This window comes from Phoenix dactylifera, chromosome 12 (assembly GCF_051530095.1).
Source record: "Phoenix dactylifera cultivar Ajwa chromosome 12, Ajwa_hap1_PhDact_Kaust_v1.1, whole genome shotgun sequence".
Lineage (NCBI taxonomy): Eukaryota > Viridiplantae > Streptophyta > Magnoliopsida > Arecales > Arecaceae > Phoenix > Phoenix dactylifera.
Genome location: NC_143201.1, coordinates 8944201 through 8965869, shown reverse-complemented (window position 1 = coordinate 8965869; position 21669 = coordinate 8944201). Strand labels below are relative to the sequence as shown.

Below are 21669 nucleotides of genomic sequence, written 5' to 3'. Positions count from 1 at the left end.
TTCAGATCTGAAAATTATAATTGTAGCATACAGTGATGATCATAGGATTCAATCCCTTTTGGTATCAAATGTAATGACCTGCGATGTGATCTGCGATGTCATGTAATTTTTCAGATGCTTGCATGCATCTTATTTGATGTTTTGAGAGGCCTGCGTGCCTCCTAAAAGGAGATGTAAATTATTTTTATTTTTATTTTACATCTGGTTGTATTTCTGTGATGTGATGTACATCAACAATCAAGTTGAAGCAAAGGCATGAGATGAAAGGTGATCCAAGCGGTTGATGGCGATGGGATCAAGGGTTGATCAAGAATCGAATCAAGGAGGCTTGGAACCAATTCAAGAGTTGAAGACCACTTGATCAATTGATGTGCATGTGCTTGTAATACGACCTAATTAGAATCCATGATCATCACCTAGTTAAAGTTTAGCTTTAATTATTGCCGCGATTATAACTGCCTGCAATGCGCCGTTTGCATGTGATGTGAATGAGAGTCGGGTAGATAGGTCTACATGTGATGTAGCAAACCCAATTGAGACCTAAATCAAAACCTCCTCAATCAAGTCGAGAGTGAACCGACATGAGCAAGTCATATTAGATTAATTGATCTAATTGGTGTCTAGGAAAGCATGAAAGGTGGTTACTTAATTAGGACCTTACTCTCTGAGTAAGGGGAGCCTCCCACCTGCTTACCTGGCCAATTGTTCGATTACCTCTTATGAAAGGCTCAAGTTGCAAACACTAAGACCTGATTAACCAATATTAAGTCAATAGGTCTTCCACTGTAGTAGAGCTGCTAAGGCCTTTCTGATGTTGACTTGTCTCGGCTGGATACAGTGGTCAAGTTGCATTGGGGGGCTGGACCTCTCTATAGACATGAGATGTTGTAGGGTAAAGGTGCGGTTGGGCACCAATAACTGTTAGGTGAGGACCCAATGACGACTTTATTCCTACGGTTATACAGTGGGTCTGACTTAACTAAGAAATGGGACCAATAACTGTTAGGTGAGGTCTTCATGGCTTAGAGACCAAGTTGCACTGCAACATGCTTGAGAAGCATTGTACAAGAGTTGTACACTCATCCATCTATGTGTCACCAATAACTGATAGGTGAGGTGGCATGTAAATTGGTGGGACCGCAGTACCCACTAGAAATCCTAGTCGTGTGGGATTTCCGTTTTCCTACCAGGGGAGTGTGAGGAATTCGAGAAAATAGTGGGAGTCACATTTGTTCTAAAAGACCTTAGGACAGATTAGGATCAAGTACAAAAGTCTAACTAGAATCTTTACTCTCTGCAGATACAATGTCGGCTTCAAACCCTTTGACCCGTATTCTTGAGACCAACCGACTGACCGGAACCAATTACAAGGACTGGCTTAGAAATCTCAAAATAGTTTTGGACTGTGAGAAGATAGGTTATATACTCGATTCAGATATCCCCACATTACCAGCACGTCCCACTGATGTTCAGCGTGAGATGCATAAAAAGTGGTTGGACGATGACATTAGAGTAAAATGCTATATGATGGCATCTATGTCTAATGAACTCCAATGCCAGCATGAAAATATAAAGACTGCTAGGGACATACTGGCACACCTACAAGAGTTGTATGGTGAGCAGAGTCGCACAGCTCGTTTTGAAGTGTCCAAGAGGCTTTTCAAAGCGAAGATGCGCGAAGGGCAGTCTGTTCATGATCACGGTCTGACCATGATCAAGGACCTAGAGGAGCTTGAGAAGCTCGGTATGGACATGCACAAGGAATTGCAAGTGGATTTGATCCTACAGTCACTTCCTGATTCATTTGATCAGTTTATAGTAAACTACCACATGAATAAGATTGAATGCACTAAGACTGAACTAATCAACATGTTGGTAACTGCTGAGGGAGCCTTGAAAGGTTCAAGGGGCAATGTCCTCGCTGCTGAGTTGACTTCTGGTTCCAAGAGAAAGTCTACTTGGAAGAAAAAGAAGCCTGCAAAGAAGCAGAAGAAAGACAAGAAGCCAAAGAAGGAAGTTCAAAAGAAAAGGGCTAACGACAAAGGAAAATGTTTCCACTGCAATGTCGAAGGCCACTGGAAGAGAAACTGTCCTTCATACCTCGAGAGCCTGAAAAACAAGAAAGGTGACACACCTTCAGAAGGTATAGACTTGCTCATTACTGAAACTAATCTAACGGTTTCTTCTACTTCTAGTTGGGTTATAGATTCTGGTTCTAGTGCTCATTTGTGCACTACCATGCAGGGTCTAAAGGAAAGTAGAAGGCTGGCGGAAGGTGCGGTAACCCTTCGGGTTGGCAACGGGGCAAAAGTTGCTGCTGTGGCTGTGGGCACCTACCATCTGCGACTACCGTCTGGATTTAGTTTAATACTTAGAGACTGCTATTATGTACCTGTTGCTAGCAGAAATTTGATTTCTGTTTCATGTCTAGCACAGGAAGGTCATGTTTTTACATTTGACAAAGACTGCTGTTCTATTTATTTGAGAAATAAAATAGTCGCACGTGGTTTTATGATTGACAGTCTCTACCATTTACATATGGATGTATCTGTGAATGTTACCGAGCAAGATGTGAGTGCCAAAGGATCCAAAAGATCCAGAGATGAGATAAACCAAAGATATTTGTGGCACCTCAGACTTGGCCATATTGGAGAAGATAGAATGAACAAAATGGATAAAGATGGGCTCTTAGGCTCATTGACTTCCGAGTCATATCCAGTTTGCGAGTCCTGTCTTCAAGGAAAAATGGCTAGACTGCCCTTTGTAGGACATGGGGAGAGGACCACTGAAATACTTACCCTAGTACATACAGATGTATGTGGCCCATTCGATGTGCTAGCCAGGAGACGTTATTCTTACTTCATTACCTTTACCGATGATTATTCACGGTATGGGTATGTGTATCTTATGAGACACAAGTCTGAATCCTTTGAAAAGTTCAAAGAGTTCAAAAATGAAGTAGAAAAACAAACTGGAAAACCTCTTAAGGCTCTTCGATCAGATCGGGGAGGAGAATACCTTAGTGGGGAATTCCGAGACTATCTCAAAGAAAACGGCATAGTCTCACAATGGACACCTCCGGGTACACCTCAACTCAACGGGGTGTCAGAGAGGAGAAATCGGACCCTATTGGATATGGTCAGGTCCATGATGAGCTTCACTGATTTACCTATGTTCCTTTGGGGAGATGCCTTACTCACAGCGATTTATTTATTGAATAGAGTTCCCTCTAAATCCGTTCCTACCACACCGTATGAGATATGGCATGGTAAGAAACCAAGTCTGGGTCATCTCAAGATTTGGGGATGTCCGGCCCACGTCAAGCGACTACAGACAAACAAGTTAGAGGCTAGGACCATAAGTGCTCGTTTTATTGGATATCCTAAAGAGTCATTAGGATACAATTTTTACGTCTCAGAGGATCACAATGTGTTTGTGAGCCGTCATGCCATCTTCTTGGAAAATCAGTTTATCCTTGATAGAGGCAGTGGGAGGAAAATTGAGCTTGAAGAGAAAGTCTCTGAAAAGCAACGAGTCATGGATCCTATAGAACCTATTCATAAGGAGCCAGTACACGATGTCCCTCAACCACCTCGTAGATCTAGTAGGGTCTCCCATCCTCCCGATAGATACTTAGGTATACTAGAAGAGGATACAGAGGAAATGTTCCTAGTGGGGGATAGGGATCACATACAGGATCCCAAAACCTACAACGAGGCGATATCTGATATCGATTCCGAGAAATGGCTGGAAGCTATGAAGTCAGAGATAGACTCCATGCATTCCAACCAAGTCTGGACCTTAGTAGATCCACCAGAAGGTATTGTACCTATTGGATGCAAATGGATCTACAAAAGGAAAATAGGTTCGGATGGAGAGGTAGAGACCTATAAGGCAAGGCTTGTGGCGAAAGGGTATAGTCAGCGCGAAGGCATTGACTATCAGGAGACCTTTTCACCTGTAGCCATGCTAAAATCCATCCGAACATTGCTTGCCATTGCAGCATTTCATGATTATGAAATCTGGCAGATGGATGTGAAAACTGCTTTCCTGAATGGATATCTTGATGAAGATATCTATATGGAACAGCCTTTGGGTTTTACTTCCAGTGATGGAGATCACAAGGTCTGCAAGCTGCAAAGGTCCATCTATGGACTAAAGCAAGCATCTCGGAGTTGGAACACTCGTTTCGATGATACAATCAAAACGTTTGATTTCATCAAAAACGAGGAGGAACCATGTGTTTATAAAAAGGTTAGTGGGAGTGCTGTCGTTTTTCTCGTACTGTACGTAGATGACATTCTCCTGATTGGGAATGATATTCCCATGCTAACCTCGGTCAAGGTCTGGTTGTCAAAAGAATTCTCCATGAAAGACCTTGGGGAAGCATCCTATATTTTGGGAATAAAGGTCTATAGAGATAGATCTAAAAGGATGCTTGGCCTGTCACAGAAAATGTACATAGAGGAGGTACTGAAGAGGTTCAGCATGGAAAACTCCAAGAGGGGTCTTTTACCCCTAAGGCATGGAATTCATCTCTCCAAGAAGATGTGCCCCAACACACCTGAGGAGATTCAACGCATGAGCAAGATTCCTTATGCATCGGCAATAGGAAGCCTCATGTATGCCATGCTATGTACACGACCTGATATAGCTCTTGCTGTGAGTGTCACAAGCAGATATCAGTCAAATCCAGGTGAAGAACACTGGACAGCTGTGAAGAATATTCTTAAGTACTTGAGAAGAACTAAAGATTTATTCTTGGTTTTTGGAGGATCATCAGAGTTAAAGGTAGAAGGGTACACAGATTCAGACTTCATGACTGATGTCGATGACAGGAAGTCAACATCTGGATACGTGTTCTTGTGCAATGGTGGTACGGTGAATTGGAAGAGTTCTAAACAACCGATCATTGCTGATTCGACTATGGAAGCCGAATACATCGCCGCCTCTGAAGCTGCTAAGGAAGGCTTCTGGTTCAAGAAATTCATTGCAGAGCTGGATGTGATGACATCAGATGCCATAACACTCTACTGCGATAACAATGGCGCCATAGCCCTTGCTAAGGAGCCAAGGTCTCATCAGAAGTCTAAGCATATAGAGCGGCGCTTTCACCTCATACGCGACTATGTGGAGAAGAAATATGTAGAGGTGCAGAGAGTAGACTCCGCGGATAACGTGGCAGACCCTTTCACTAAGCAGCTGAGTCAGCAAAAGACTGAAGCCCACCTTGAGAAGATGGGCCTAAGATATATGACCAATTGGCTTTAGTGCAAGTGGGAGATTGTTAGATGTATGCCCTAGAAGCCAATTTGGCTGACACATTGTTGATTCTAGAGACATAATTTTGTACTTGACTATTTATTATTGAATAAATAAAAGGCATCTTTTTCATTCATATTGTTTATGTGTCTATGAATCGTCCAAGAAATTAATAAGATGATGATACATATTCTCAAGAGTTGAGAATTTGAGCCATGTATCATTGGTGATTAATTTCTAAATGCTCCTGATCAAAGGATCATCACGAGGACGGTGATCGATCCGATCAGTGCACAGATCACTCTCCTTCTGGATGGACGAGACTTGAGTCCACAGTGTAGGGACACTGAAGTGATAGTGCAGGTGCTTGTTAGAGAACAAGGGTACTGAGCGTGACCAATACAAGAAGTCACTTGGATGTCTATCCACTCGTCAGTGACTTGCTTGATGTTGCAGTAGTGTGACTGGTCCTTTGACCTGCAGTGCTTCGGCTACTCACAGTGAGGTTATTGTAGTTTGACTGCACACATACATGGTCTCTAGCCATATGGGTCCATGCAGTGTAGATTGGCTGCAGTAAGTTCACTGTAGGAGTAGGGTATGCACCTATATGGAATCTATCGACCTTGATAGATAAGGAGAGATCCTATGTGATTTATAAGACTGAGTTCGTAAGACCTCGGCCGGGGCAGTATGCACAGTGGAGAAAGAGTTTTTCACTATCGAACTCGAGTCGAATAAATCTTGACATATGACAGACGATGGGGTTTGACGAGTTGTCCATGACCTCCGTCCTGTAGGGATCCACAATAGTAGGACTGTATCACATGTTAACTGCACCTAGAGATTCATCATTCCATTCTGCTGGGTAGCCACTACATGCTGCTAGGTGTCACTGGTGGATGGTGGGACTCATAGGGATTATCTTGATGATCGATAAACCCCAATGAGTTGAGTTGGAATCGTTCCAACCCATTGAAAGGAGTTTTCAATGATATAGTGATAGAGATCACAATATATCTCACTACCAGTCAGAATAGAACCTATGGGGTCACACACACTAGAAGTATTGACCGATCCGATGGTTGAAATCGTGATTAGAAATCACAAGAAATCAATTTGATTGATAAAAGGTTGAAGAAGAAAAAAGGAATTAATTAATTGGACTTGAAACAAGAATCCTACTTCGGGTAGGATACCTAGAGTTCTAATTGGATTAGGACTGGGATTCCTACTTGGAATAGGATTCCTCAATCCTAATAAGATTAGGAATTTTGAATCTAAATCGGATTCCTACTTGGAGTAGGATTCCTAGGAATCCTAATTGGATTAGGACTTCGGATTCAAATCTAATCCTAATTGGATTAGGACTAAATACATCCTAATATGGATTAGGGTTTCTTAAGTCACAATTAATTATTAATCTAATGAATCAATAAGACTCCTAATTGGATTAGGATTGAAGAGTTCAATTGAGTCAAAATTGATTCAAGTTCTAATTGGATTAGGACTTACCTAGATTGGATCCATTGGTTCACCCTTGGGCTAAACCTAATAGGATTAGGGCTTGACCACATTAGGGCAATGCAAACCCTAATGTGGACTAGGGTTTACCAAGAGGGAGGGGCGCAAGCCCCTCCCCCTTGATCCATTGGTACGGCACAAGAGAAGGGGCCGGCGCCCCCTCTTTGGAAAGATGTCTAGGGCTCCTACTTAGTAGGAACCCTAGATGGCTATAAAAGGAGGTGTGAGGCCGGCGCCCTAAGCATAGAAGAACTCCTCCTTCTCCTTGCCGTGAGCCTCCCTCTCCTCTCTTCTTGTGATCAGCCGCAAGCAAGGAAGACCAAGGCCAAAGGTTGGCGGCATCCTCTTCCTCCCTTCTTCCTTCCAACGCAGGAAAAGAAAGAAGGCTGCGTGGGGATTCTTCTTCTTCCTCTTCTTCAACCTTCTTCTTCCTCCTCTCAAGCACTTTCAAGAGTTGAAAGAAAGAGAAGAGATCAGCCATCAAAGGAGTCTTTGCAAGGGAGCTAGCACCCCGGGAAGACAAGAAAGCTTTGATCGGTTCTCTACTTCGTGTGGATACCCGTAGAGGCCGGACGTTTGAACGGCTTCAAGCGAACCCTCTCCCATAACCACGAATTCAGATTCGCGGTGATCGTCTACCCGCGCAAGGTGAAGATTTGATCTTCCTATTGTTTTAAAAGCTTTAATTCTTACCTAATTACGAAAGGTCTCGAAACAAGCGTTCATGCGATGAACGTCCAACCCGTGCATGCCGATTCCGCTGCCATCTGAAAAATTTTTGAAATATCAGCGGCATGGGCGGGTTCCCAACAGTAATATCCTTTAATCTCTTTAGGATAATCGACATAGAAATATTTGTCAGATCTAGCTTCAAGTTTATCCGCTTTCAAACGTTTGACATAGGCCGGACACCCCCACACCCTAAGGTGAGTGAGCACCGGTTTACGTCCTGTCCACATCTCATGTGGTGTTTTATTCACAGACTTACTAGGAAGCTTATTAAGAATGTAACAGGCTGACTCGAATGCATATCCCCAGAAGGATATCGGTAGACTTGCATAGCCCATCATGGATCGAACCATGTCTAATAGAGTTCGATTTCTCCTTTTTGACACACCATTATATTGTGGTATACCAGGAGGAGTCCACAGAGAGAGGATCTCATTCTCTTCTAGATAAGTCATAAACTTACTGGTGAGGTATTCACCTCCTCGATCTGGTCGAAGTGTTTTAATACTCTTTCTAGTTTGTTTCTCTACTTCATTACAGAATAGTTTGAACATTGCAAACGATTCTCTACTTCATTACAGAATAGTTTGAACATTGCAAACGTAATGAAATACGTATCCATCTATAGCTTTTGTGCTCATTGGCCCACATACATCAGTATGTACAAGGGTCAATAGATTACTGGCTCGTTCATCTTTTTCGGTAAAAGGTGATTTGGTCATCTTTCTAAGAAGATATGACTCACATATTGTCAATGATTCACAATCATTAACATTGAGGATTCTCTCTTTACTTAACTTATTCATCTTGTTCTTGTTAATATGACCTAGTCTATGATGACAAAGGTAGACATTTGTGATATTATCTATTCTAGGGCCCTTACTTGACTTGTACATTACATTAACAGGCTGTGACAATATGTAAATTTGATTACTCAATTGTCTATGCATTACAGTAACACCATTCATAATAATATCATAATATTTTTTTATTGAAATCTCATAACCGTTCATGGCCAAAAGGCCTACAAAAATTATATTTAATAGAAAAGAAGGACAAAAATGACAATCATTTAAGACAATTTTATGAGAATTGAATACAAGTTTCAAAATTTCTAAAGCTAGAACTGGAACTAATTTTCTATCTCTAACATTCAGGAATCTTTCGCTTTCTCCAAATCTCTCATTGACCTGAAGTCCTTACAACGAATTGCAAATATTAAATGGGCTTCCAGTATCCAATACCTAGGCTGAATTATCACAAATTAAAAAATTACAAGGTGTTATCATATAAATACCTTGATCAGCAACTAATGGCATCTTTCTCTTTTGCCTGTTTGGATCAAGAGAAGCAATATACTGAGAACAGTTTCTCTTCCAATGCCCTTGCTTCTTACAGTAGAAGCACTCTACCTTATTTTGATCAGTCTTCATCTTCTTGGTCTGACTTGGCTTAGCACGCTGCACCTTTTTCTTTTGATTCTTATTTTTCTTTCCTTTCTTAAAGGGACAACGCCCTCCAGAAGAACCTCCCACTAAATTCACCGATCCTTTTAAGAAATGGTGATCCTTCTCAAATGTCTGTAGTAAACCTAACAATTGGTGATAATTTACTATAGGTTTTGTTATATGAAAGTGAGTAAAGAATGGCCGGTATGATCCTGGTAGGAAATTCAGTATTGCATCTTTCTCCAATTGATCATGTAGAAAAAATCCAAGAGTGCTCAGGCGCTCTATCAACTCGATCATGTACAATACATGATCAGTTACCGACGCCCCATCCTTCATTCGGGCGCTGAAAATGGCACAACTAGTTTTGTGCCTGTCAACGTCGTCGGAAATGCCAAAAGATTCATTCAACACTTGAACAATTTCTTCTGGTTGTGCATTCTCGAACTTGCGACTGAACTCATCGTTCATCGTAGCAAGCATAATGCAACGGACAGTGATACAGTCACTGAGCCACTTCTGATAAGTGTCTTTGACTGTACCCCGTGCATTAGCTGCGGGTTGTGTTGTCCAATTTCTGTTTACCTAAAAATATGCTAAACAGATCGTTGTTAGAACCGACAAACAAAGTTTAAATTAATTTTACTCTTACCTGTTCTACTCGAAGAATAGTAGTCATAAGAGGTCGATCCACAGAAAGGCGATTGGAGTTACAAAAAAATTAAAATGTTCACTCGGATTCGAAATCGATTCTTGAATAACAAAAGAAAAACATTACTTCGAGGATGTTTGAATGATTTTCTGGGATACCAGAGAATGTTTTTTACTTAAAATTGACAAAAAGACAGGTATTTAAATTCGAAAAGCATTTATATATTTAACTAATCAAAGAAAAGCTTTGGCATAAATTAAAATGGATGAAAATAAGAAGATTGAAGCGAACACAAATTGCATATTGGAAGATTTAATGTATTGCATAAAAAAAATTAAAAGATTGCATAAAGAAAACAGAAGTTAAACTGAACCTAGAACAAGAATTGCATGAAAGAGAAATGATAGATTTTATAAAAATAAATTGATTATAAAGGTAGAAATGAAAATTGGTAGCTTGATGCTGCCTTTCTTCTGCAAATAAAATAAAGAAAAGAAAGAAATAACAAATCACTTCTCTTCTCCCTCTCTTTTCCACGGTGGAACTTCAACATAAAATAATTTTTTTTTCTCTTTCTTCTCTCCAAGAACAGAGCATCCTCTGTTTTTGGCCCAACCGAGCACACCTCCCTTCTTGTTTTCCAAAAGCCGAGCTCACCTCCTAAGCCCCTCTACCGAGCACAAAACCTCTCCTCCCCCCTCTGTTCTCCTCAACCAGCCGACCTCCTCCCCTCCTAAATAGGTCGTCCACCCCCACCTGATTACGTTGAGAAGATCGTCCGGGCTGCGCTGCAGGATCGACCGGAGGAAGGAGAGGGCGGACGCCGGATGCTGCGATGGAAGAGACCACGAAGGAGAGGGAGGACAGGCACAGAATTCGGATGCATTGTGAACGCCTCGGATCTCAAATCCGGAAGGTATCTGGGACTTCCTTCACGGATGACTGCGATGTGTGCTGGGGTGCGGATTCGAGAAGGGAGGACGTCTCGAATGGCTCGATCCTTGGATGCATCATGGGCGGAAGCAGAGGCGGAGGAGGGGGTCTTGAATCTAGAGACGGCTGGCTGGATGCATTTCCTTGACGATGCATCGCGGGATCACTGCTGATGAGAGCACAAAAGTGCGATCTAAGTACCAATTAACTTAGCCTAATGCTAGCAAAATAATGATAAATAATAGGTGTTAACATTTACATGATTAAATATTTTATCCTTAACACTTATTATAATTTTTATCATTATATAAAGTCATCTCTTTCCAGCTACAGAACAGAGCCCAGATTCAGCCGTTCGCAAGCACCTTAGCATCCTTGCCGCGTCCGTGAACCACATCAGCCCTCTCAAGATCTGCCTGCGTCTCAGGATCCGTGATCGAATCACACCGCGATCAGGACTTTCTCCCGTGCGTCCATGAAGCATCCAGCCGTCCACGGTTCATCTCCCATATCCTGCATCCGAGTCCCAGTTCACACCATTGGTCAGTGTCCGCATGTGATCAGCTCCCAGCATTCATCATCTCCCGAGCAACTCGCTTCCCAACGATTTCATCTCCTCCCAGCTCCAACGATGAAGCCCAGCCATGTCCGCATCTTCGAGCATACGAATCTTAGCATCCGCATGCAGCCATCATCCGCGAGTATCTCCGCATGCCATCCAGATCCTCACGAGTACACGCGTTCATCCAGTCGTTCGCTAGAATCCCAGCATTTCTGCGTGCAAATCTTCCGTTTGTGAAGCCATCCAGTCACCTGAGTTCCAGCCACATCAGCTCCCAGCGTCTGCGAGTAGGTCGGCATCCCGTGATTTCAGCATCGGCGATCAAGCTTCCGCGCATGCATCTCAAAGCTCACCGGCCATCCATGGTTCAGCTCCCACGCATCATAACCGATCCCTAGCATCTACGATCACAGCACATCCCAGCAGCCTCCAGGATTCGTGATCATCCGAGTCCCAGATATCAGGATTCCGCGTCCGATTCTCCCGCAATCACAGCCTCATCCGAGCGTCGATCCCACATCCAGCCGTCCACGTCCAAGCTCCCATGATTCCGCATCCAGGTATCTTGCAGCTGGCATCAGGGACCTATCGCAGCAATAAGAGGGCTCTCTCGGCTGGGAAGGGGGAGTTCATTGGGAAAACAGAGCCTCAGACCCCATTCGAAAAAGCAGAAGAAAAAGAAAAGAGGAAACAGGGGAGGCCCTGTTTTCGAAAAGAAAAAAAAGGGAAAAGGAAAAATATGGGGAGGTTAATGTTTTTAATGGAGAGCTGATTTCTTAGGTGAAGGGTGATGGAGGAACCTTTGATATATTACTTTCTTTGAAGTAAATTCTGAACCTTTGCTCTTATTGATTTATATTTTTGATGTGTTATGGGTTCTTGCATAACTATTTTGTAGATAGATTTTTAATGGTTTATGTTTATTGGTACATGGACTGCTTTAGTATTTGATTTGTCGTTGATGTAATAGGCACGATGAATGCTTAGAAATAGAGTTCATGTGTCTATAAAATATATTTCATGTTTTGATCTATTCTACTCTTACATCCTTAAACAAGAATCGCAGGATTTATTCTTGAATGCAATATTATCAAGGGGGATTCCGGATCCCTAACCATTTCTATTTGATTGAACTTTGTTCATTGATCTATTATTCTCTGTTTTTAATTTCTGAAAATCAAAACATCATCTTAATCCACATATTTATTCAACTAAAAATTACATCTAAAAATTACGCTAATAATCTATAGATCGTTTCCTGAGGATTCGACCTCGGACTTCCGAGATTTTACTACTTGTACGATCTCCTATACTTGGGAGATTAGTTTCGCGAAAGCATTTTTGCGAACGCGTCAAGTTTTTGGCGCCGTTGTTGGGGAACGGCTGATTTATTAGTATAATTTTAGATTTAATTAGTACTTTAGGAGTTAGCCTTTTTCTTTCAAAAAACAAAAAAAAAAAATCTTTACTGCTGTTTTTTTATTCCCTGCACAGTCTGCATCAAACTCTGATATCAAAGTAATTAACCGTCTGATTGAACTCAAATTTGGTCGTCAGGTGCAGGACCTGTGTTTCTTTTATCTGAACGGTCTGAATGACATTCTGAAACTTTTAAGACTATTAGATTAATACAAAACCGTGCTGCTTTCTGTTTTGAATTTTCTGCATTTAATTGTTTTAGAATCAGAATTTTATTGTTATCATATCTCATTAACCCTTGTTGCTAATTGAAAATTTAAGAAAAAAACTTTAAGAAAAGATCAAGGGTGATTATTCAAAATTTTAAAAAAAAGAAAAAAAAGAGAGGAAAAACCTAAAATTTCAAATTTCAAATTTCAGAATTCAAATTTCAAACTTCAACTCATAAAATTTAAAAAAAATAAAAAATTTGCTTGATCACCTATTCAATGAAATTTAATGTCATGTCATAAAATATTAAAAAAAAATCTCTTGATTGTTGCATATAGTATAAGGCATCAGCATAAAATATTCTAAGGGCTGAACCCATTTAAAAAGATAAGGTCGGGATTTCATCACTCGTCCTTAGCCCAAAAATCACCCCATTGCATAAATATCCTAAGCTTAACTAAAATCAACTAGACGTTGGCCCCTAAGGACATTCGAGCTCAATAGGATGAAGACCACCGAAAATTGCACCAGTTTCGCTCTGTGGCTTAGTTGATGTCTAGGCAAGCTTTGTCCCTATAAGGGAGACAGTTCATCTGTTCGAGGCAAGTGGGTTTTAAGTGGGACCTTTGCGAATGCATCGTGACCCCTCCACTTACCTGGGAGCTTACCTGGTCAACTCGGTTCATTAGACCGGATTGGAGGCTTAGGTGCCCTCTTCAAACCAGTTAGGAGCTGTCTAGAAATTTAAGAAAAACATTAGAAATTGAGGTGTAATGTTTAGTTGCATGTTTGATTGTGAATAGATTTTTATTTTAGGGTGTAGTTTTAGGGTATCTTTAGTTGGTACTTACATTTATGTTTATTTTTTAAAAAAACATAAAAAAAATTTAAAAAAAAAATTTAATTAAATTTTGTATGCTAGGTTGGAATAGGGACGACACCGGTCGATTAAGTCGTACAACTTTAGATCATCCCTTAGGACACATCCTTAAAATTCCTTCGCAGTATCTCACACCTTGTGAGATGGCAAATTTTCCTGATGATATAGGAAGTCACCATGGTGATGAAGGTAGACCCCCAGTTATGACACTTCGACAATACTTACATCCCACTAGGACTAGTCACCCTTCATGCATGATTATTCCTGTAAATGTAGGACACTTTGAAATTAAACCAGGAGTAATTCAATTGCTGCCCAAGTATCATGGGATGGAATCCGAGAACCCTTATCTTCACTTTAAGGATTTTGAGGAAATTAGCATCACATTTAGAGTGCCAAATGTATCGGAAGACGTCCTTAAATTGACCTTGCTTCCTTTTTCCTTAAAGGATAAAGCCAAAACATGGCTGAACTCCTTGAGATCTAGATCGCTAGGAACATGGCATGACATGCAAAGAGAATTCTTGAAAAAATTCTTTCCCGCACAAAGGACTAACTTTTTGAAAAGGCACATTAGTAATTTCCAACAAAAAGACCATGAAACATTTTATGAATGCTGGGAGAGATTTAAAGATTTGCTTCTCTCTTGCCCTCATCATGGGTTTGAAACATGGAAAACCATTAGTTTCTTTTACGAAGGGTTGTCTCCACGGTTAAAACAATTTATAGAGACTATGTGCAATGGTCTATTTTTGGTAAAGCAACCCGATGAGGCATGGGACTATTTGGACTCTCTCGCAGAGACTGCACAATTATGGGATACAGGGGATAGAGTGAATAAACCTTTGCCTAAGCCTACCAGCATTCCACACGGGGGCCTTCACAACCATAGTACTCAGGATGATATTCAGGCTAAAATGGCAGCCCTTACTAGGAAGGTAGAGGAAATTGAACTTAGAAGGATTGAACCCGTCAAGACCGTAGAACATAACAGCGAGTTTTGTAGGATTTGCGAGATGCCTGGCCATCTCATCACTGATTGCCCCACAATACCCGCATTCAAGGAAGTCTTGCACGATCAGGCCAATGTTATGAATACCTATCAAAAATCTTTCAATAATTCTTTTTCGGGTACTTACAACCCTGGATGGAAGAACCATCCAAATTTTAGATGGAGGAATGACCAACCTCAACAAGTATATAACCCGACTCCTCCACCTCTGCAACCTCATTATGCACATGCACCCCCTCAAAAATCCAGTCTCGAAGAAACTTTGCAATCTTTCATGCAAGACCAAGCTAAAATCAATGACGAATTAAGAAATCAACTGACAACGCTGACCACTGCTTTAAGTGCTCAAGAGGAAATAGGGGAGGCCCTGTTTCCGAAAAGAAAAAAAAGGGAAAAGGAAAAATATGGGGAGGTTAATGTATTTAATGGAGAGCTGATTTCTTAGGTGAAGGGTGATGGAGGAACCTTTGATATATTACTTTCTTTGAAGTAAATTCTGAACCTTTGCTCTTATTGATTTATATTTTTGACGTGTTATGGGTTCTTGCATAACTATTTTGTAGATAGATTTTTAATGGTTTATGTTTATTGGTACGTGGACTGCTTTAGTATTTGATTTGTCGTTGATGTAATAGGCACGATGAATGCTTAGAAATAGAGTTCATGTGTCCATAAAATATATTTCATGTTTTGATCTATTCTACTCTTACATCCTTAAACAAGAATCGCAGGATTTATTCTTGAATGCAATATTATCAAGAGGGATTCCGGATCCCTAACCATTTCTATTTGATTGAACTTTGTTCATTGATCTATTATTCTCTGTTTTTAATTTCTGAAAATCAAAACATCATCTTAATCCACATATTTATTCAACTGAAAATTACATCTAAAAATTACGCTAATAATCTATAGATCGTTTCCTGAGGATTCGACCTCGGACTTCCGAGATTTTACTACTTGTACGATCTCCTATACTTGGGAGAATAGTGTCGCGAAAGCATTTTTGCAAACGCGTCAAGTTTTTGGCGCCGTTGCCGGAGAACGGCTGATTTATTAGTATAATTTTAGATTTAATTAGTACTTTAGTAGTTAGTCTTTTTCTTTCGAAAAACAAAAAAAAAAAATCTTTACTGCTGTTTTTTTATTCCCAGCACAGTCTGCATCAAACTCTGATATCAAAGTAATTAACCGTCTGATTGAACTCAAATTTGGTCGTCAGGTGTAGCACCTGTGTTTCCTTTATCGGAACGGTCTGATTGACATTCTGAAACTTTTAAGACTATTAGATTAATACGAAACCGTGCTGCTTTCTGTTTTGAATTTTCTGCATTTAATTGTTTTAGAATCAGAATTTTATTGTTATCATATCTCATTAACCCTTGTTGCTAATTGAAAATTTAAGAAAAAAAACTTTAAGAAAAGGTCAAGGGTGATTATTCAAAAAAAAAAAAAAGAGAGGAAAAACCTAAAATTTTAAATTTCAAATTTCAGAATTCAAATTTCAAACTTCAACCCATAAAATTTAAAAATAATAAATAATTTGCTTGATCACCTATTCAATGAAATTTAAAGTCATGTCATAAAACATTAAAAAAAAAAAAACTCTTGATTGTTGCATATAGTATAAGGCATCAGCATAAAATATTCTAAGAGCTGAACCCATTTAAAAAGATAAGGTCGGGATTTCATCACTCGTTCTTAGCCCAAAAATCACCCCATTGCATAAATATCCTAAGCTTAACTAAAATCAACTAGACGTTGGCCCCTAAGGACATTCGAGCTCAATAGGATAAAGACCACCGAAAGTTGCACCAATTTCCCTCTGTGGCTTAGTTGATGTCTAGGCAAGCTTTGTCCCTATAAGGGAGACAGTTCATCTGTTCGAGGCAAGTGGGTTTTAAGTGGGACCTTTGCGAATGCATCGTGACCCCTCCACTTACCTGGAAGCTTACCTGGTCAACTCGGTTCATTAGACCGGATTGGAGGCTTAGGTGCCCTCTTCAAACCAGTTAGGAGCTGTCTAGAAATTTAAGAAAAATATTAAAAATAGAGGTGTAATGTTTAGTTGCATGTTTGATTGTGAATAGATTTTTGTTTTAGGGTGCAGTTTTAGGGTATCTTTAGTTGGTACTTACATTTATATTTATTTTTTAAAAAAACATGAAAAAAAATTTAAAAAAAAATTTAATTAAATTTTGTATGCTAGGTTGGAATAGGGACGACACCGGTCGATTAAGTCGTACAACTTTAGATCATCCCTTAGGACACATCCTTGAAATTCCTTCGCAGTATCTCACACCTTGTGAGATGGCAAATTTTCCTGATGATATAGGAAGTCACCATGGTGATGAAGGTAGAGCCCCAGTTATGACACTTCGACAATACTTACAGCCCACTAGGAATAGTCACCCTTCATGCATGATTATTCCTGTAAATATAGGACACTTTGAAATCAAACCAGGAGTAATTCAATTGCTGCCCAAGTATCATGGGATGGAATCCGAGAACCCTTATCTTCACCTTAAGGATTTTGAGGAAATTAGCATCACATTTAGAGTGCCAAATGTATCGGAAGACGTCCTTAAATTGACCTTGTTTCCTTTTTTCTTAAAGGATAAAGCCAAAACATGGCTGAACTCCTTGAGACCTAGATCGCTAGGAACATGGCATGACATGCAAAGAGAATTCTTGAAAAAATTCTTTCCCGCACAAAGGACTAACTTTTTGAAAAGGCACATTAGTAATTTCCAACAAAAAGACCATGAAATATTTTATGAATGCTGGGAGAGATTTAAAGATTTGCTTCTCTCTTGTCCTCATCATGGGTGTGAAACATGGAGAACCATTAGTTTCTTTTACGAAGGGTTGTCTCCACAGTTAAAACAATTTATAGAGACTATGTGCAATGGTCTATTTTTGGAAAAGCAACCCGATGAGGCATGGGACTATTTGGACTCTCTCGCAGAGACTGCACAATTATGGGATACAGGGGATAGAGTGAAAAAACCTTTGCCTAAGCCTACTAGCATTCCACACGGGGGCCTTTACAACCTTAGTACTCAGGATGATATTCAGGCTAAAATGGCAGCCCTTACTAGGAAGGTAGAGAAAATTGAACTTAGAAGGTTTGAACCCGTCAAGACCGTAGAACATAACAGCGAGTGTTGTAGGATTTGCGAGATGCCTGGCCATCTCATCACTGATTGCCCCACAATACCCGCATTCAAAGAAGTCTTGCACGATCAGGCCAATGTTATGAATACCTATCAAAAATCTTACAATAATCCTTTTTCGGGTACTTACAACCCTGGATGGAAGAACCATCCAAATTTCAGATGGAGGAATGACCAACCTCAACAAGTATATAACCCAACTCCTCCACCTCTGCAACCTCATTATGCACATGCACCCCCTCAAAAATCCAGTCTCGAAGAAACTTTGCAATATTTCATGCAAGACCAAGCTAAAATCAATGATGAATTAAGAAATCAACTGACAACGCTGACCACTGCTTTAAGTGCTCAAGAGGAAACAGGGGAGGCCCTGTTTCCGAAAAGAAAAAAAAGGGAAAAGGAAAAATATGGGGAGGTTAATGTTTTTAATGGAGAGCTGACTTCTTAGGTGAAGGGTGATGGAGGAACCTTTGATGTATTACTTTCTTTGAAGTAAATTCTAAACCTTTTCTCTTATTGATTTATATTTTTGATGTGTTATGGGTTCTTGCATAACTATTTTGTAGATAGATTTTTAATGGTTAATGTTTATTGGTACGTGGACTGCTTTAGTATTTGATTTGTCGTTGATGTAATAGGTACGATGAATGCTTAGAAATAGAGTTCATGTATCCATAAAATATATTTCATGTTTTGATCTATTCTACTCTTACATCCTTAAACAAGAATCGCAGGATTTATTCTTGAATGCAATATTATCAAGGGGGATTCCGGATCCCTAACCATTTCTATTTGATTGAACTTTGTTCATTGATCTATTATTCTCTGTTTTTAATTTCTGAAAATCAAAACATCATCTTAATCCACAGATTTATTCAACTGAAAATTACATCTAAAAATTACGCTAATAATCTATAGATCGTTTCCTGAGGATTCGACCTCGGACTTCCGAGATTTTACTACTTGTACGATCTCCTATACTTGGGAGATTAGTTTCGCGAAAGCATTTTTGCGAACGCGTCAAGTTTTTGGCGCCGTTGCCGGAGAACGGCTGATTTATTAGTATAATTTTAGATTTAATTAGTACTTTAGTAGTTAGTCTTTTTCTTTCGAAAAACAAAAAAAAAAATCTTTACTGCTGTTTTTTTATTCCCTGCACAGTCTGCATCAAACTCTGATATCAAAGTAATTAACCGTCTGATTGAACTCTAATTTGGTCGTCAGGTGCACGACCTGCGTTTCTCTTATCAGAACGGTCTGATTGACATTCTGAAACTTTTAAGACTATTAGATTAATACGAAACCTTGCTGCTTTCTCTTTTGAATTTTCTGCATTTAATTATTTTAGAATCAGAATTTTATTGTTATCATATCTCATTAACCCTTGTTGCTAATTGAAAATTTAAGAAAAAAACTTTAAGAAAAGATCAAGGGTGATTATTCAAAAAAAAAAAAGAGAGGAAAACCTAAAATTTCAAATTTCAAATTTCAGAATTCAAATTTCAAACTTCAACTCATAAAATTTAAAAAAAATAAATAATTTGCTTGATCACCTATTCAATGAAATTTAAAGTCATGTCATAAAACATTAAAAAAAAAAATCTCTTGATTGTTGCATATAGTATAAGGCATCAGCATAAAATATTCTAAGGGCTGAACCCATTTAAAAAGATAAGGGCGGGATTTCATCACTCGTCCTTAGCCCAAAAATCACCCCATTGCATAAATACCCTAAGCTTAACTAAAATCAACTAGACGTTGGCCCCTAAGGACATTCGAGCTCAATAGGATGAAGACCACCGAAAGTTGCACTAATTTCGCTCTGTGGCTTAGTTGATGTCTAGGCAAGCTTTGTCCCTATAAGGGAGACAGTTCATCTGTTCGAGGCAAGTGGGTTTTAAGTGTGACCTTTGCGAATGCATCGTGACCCCTCCACTTACCTGGGAGCTTACCTGGTCAACTCGGTTCATTAGACCGGATTGGAGGCTTCGGTGCCCTCTTCAAATCAGTTAGGAGCTGTCTAGAAATTTAAGAAAAACATTAAAAATTGAGGTGTAATGTTTAGTTGCATGTTTGATTGTGAATAGATTTTTGTTTTAGGGTGCAGTTTTAGGGTATCTTTAGTTGGTACTTACATTTATATTTATTTTTTAAAAAAACATAAAAAAAAAATTTAAAAAAAAAATTTAATTAAATTTTATATGCTAGGTTGGAATAGGGACGACACCGGTCGATTAAGTCGTACAACTTTAGATCATCCCTTAGGACACATCCTTGAAATTCCTTCGCAGTATCTCACACCTTGTGAGATGGCAAATTTTTCTGATGATATAGGAAGTCACCATAGTGATGAAGGTAGACCCCCAGTTATGACACTTCGACAATACTTACATCCCACTAGGACTAGTCACCCTTCATGCATGATTATTCCTGTAAATGTAGGACACTTTGAAATCAAACCAGGAGTAATTCAATTGCTGCCCAAATATCATGGGATGGAATTCGAGAACCCTTATCTTCACCTTAAGGATTTTGAGGAAATTAGCATCACATTTAGAGTGCCAAATGTATCGGAAGACGTCCTTAAATTGACCTTGTTTCCTTTTTTCTTAAAGGATAAAGCCAAAACATGGCTGAACTCCTTGAGACCTAGATCGCTAGGAACATGGCATGACATGCAAAGAGAATTCTTGAAAAAATTCTTTCCCGCACAAAGGACTAACTTTTTGAAAAGGCACATTAGTAATTTCCAACAAAAAGACCATGAAATATTTTATGAATGCTGGGAGAGATTTAAAGATTTGCTTCTCTCTTATCCTCATCATGGGTGTGAAACATGGAGAACCATTAGTTTCTTTTACGAAGGGTTGTCTCCACAGTTAAAACAATTTATAGAGACTATGTGCAATGGTCTATTTTTGGAAAAGCAACCCGATGAGGCATGGGACTATTTGGACTCTCTCGCAGAGACTGCACAATTATGGGATACAGGGGATAGAGTGAATAAACCTTTGCCTAAGCCTACTAGCATTCCACACGGGGGCCTTTACAACCTTAGTACTCAGGATGATATTCAGGCTAAAATGGCAGCCCTTACTAGGAAGGTAGAGAAAATTGAACTTAGAAGGATTGAACCCGTCAAGACCGTAGAACATAACAGCGAGTGTTGTAGGATTTGCGAGATGCCTGGCCATCTCATCACTGATTGCCCCACAATACCCGCATTCAAGGAAGTCTTGCACGATCAGGCCAATGTTATGAATACCTATCAAAAATCTTTCAATAATCCTTTTTTGGGTACCTACAACCCTGGATGGAAGAACCATCCAAATTTCAGATGGAGGAATGACCAACCTCAACAAGTATATAACCCAACTCCTCCACCTCTGCAACCTCATTATGCACATGCACCCCCTCAAAAATCCAGTCTCGAAGAAACTTGGCAATCTTTCATGCAAGACCAAGCTAAAATCAATGATGAATTAAGAAATCAACTGACAACGCTGACCACTGCTTTAAGTGCTCAAGAGGAAACAGGGGAGGCCCTGTTTCCGAAAAGAAAAAAAAAGGGAAAAGGAAAAATATGGGGAGGTTAATGTTTTTAATGGAGAGCTGATTTCTTAGGTGAAGGGTGATGGAGGAACCTTTGATGTATTACTTTCTTTGAAGTAAATTCTGAACCTTTGCTCTTATTGATTTATATTTTTGATGTGTTATGGGTTCTTGCATAACTATTTTGTAGATAGATTTTTAATGGTTTATGTTTATTGGTACGTGGACTGCTTTAGTATTTGATTTGTCGTTGATGTAATAGGCACGATGAATGCTTAGAAATAGAGTTCATGTGTCCATAAAATATATT

The 21669-nt window shown here is 39.6% G+C and overlaps 2 pseudogenes; both read right to left on the bottom strand.

Annotated features, from left to right (window-relative positions):
• Nucleotides 1-14185: 14185 nt before the first annotated feature.
• On the bottom strand, nt 14186-14283 carry LOC148700399 (small nucleolar RNA R71; annotated as a pseudogene).
• Nucleotides 14284-17367: 3084 nt separating this feature from the next.
• On the bottom strand, nt 17368-17462 carry LOC148700398 (small nucleolar RNA R71; annotated as a pseudogene).
• Between the last annotated feature and the right edge of the window lie 4207 nt (nt 17463-21669).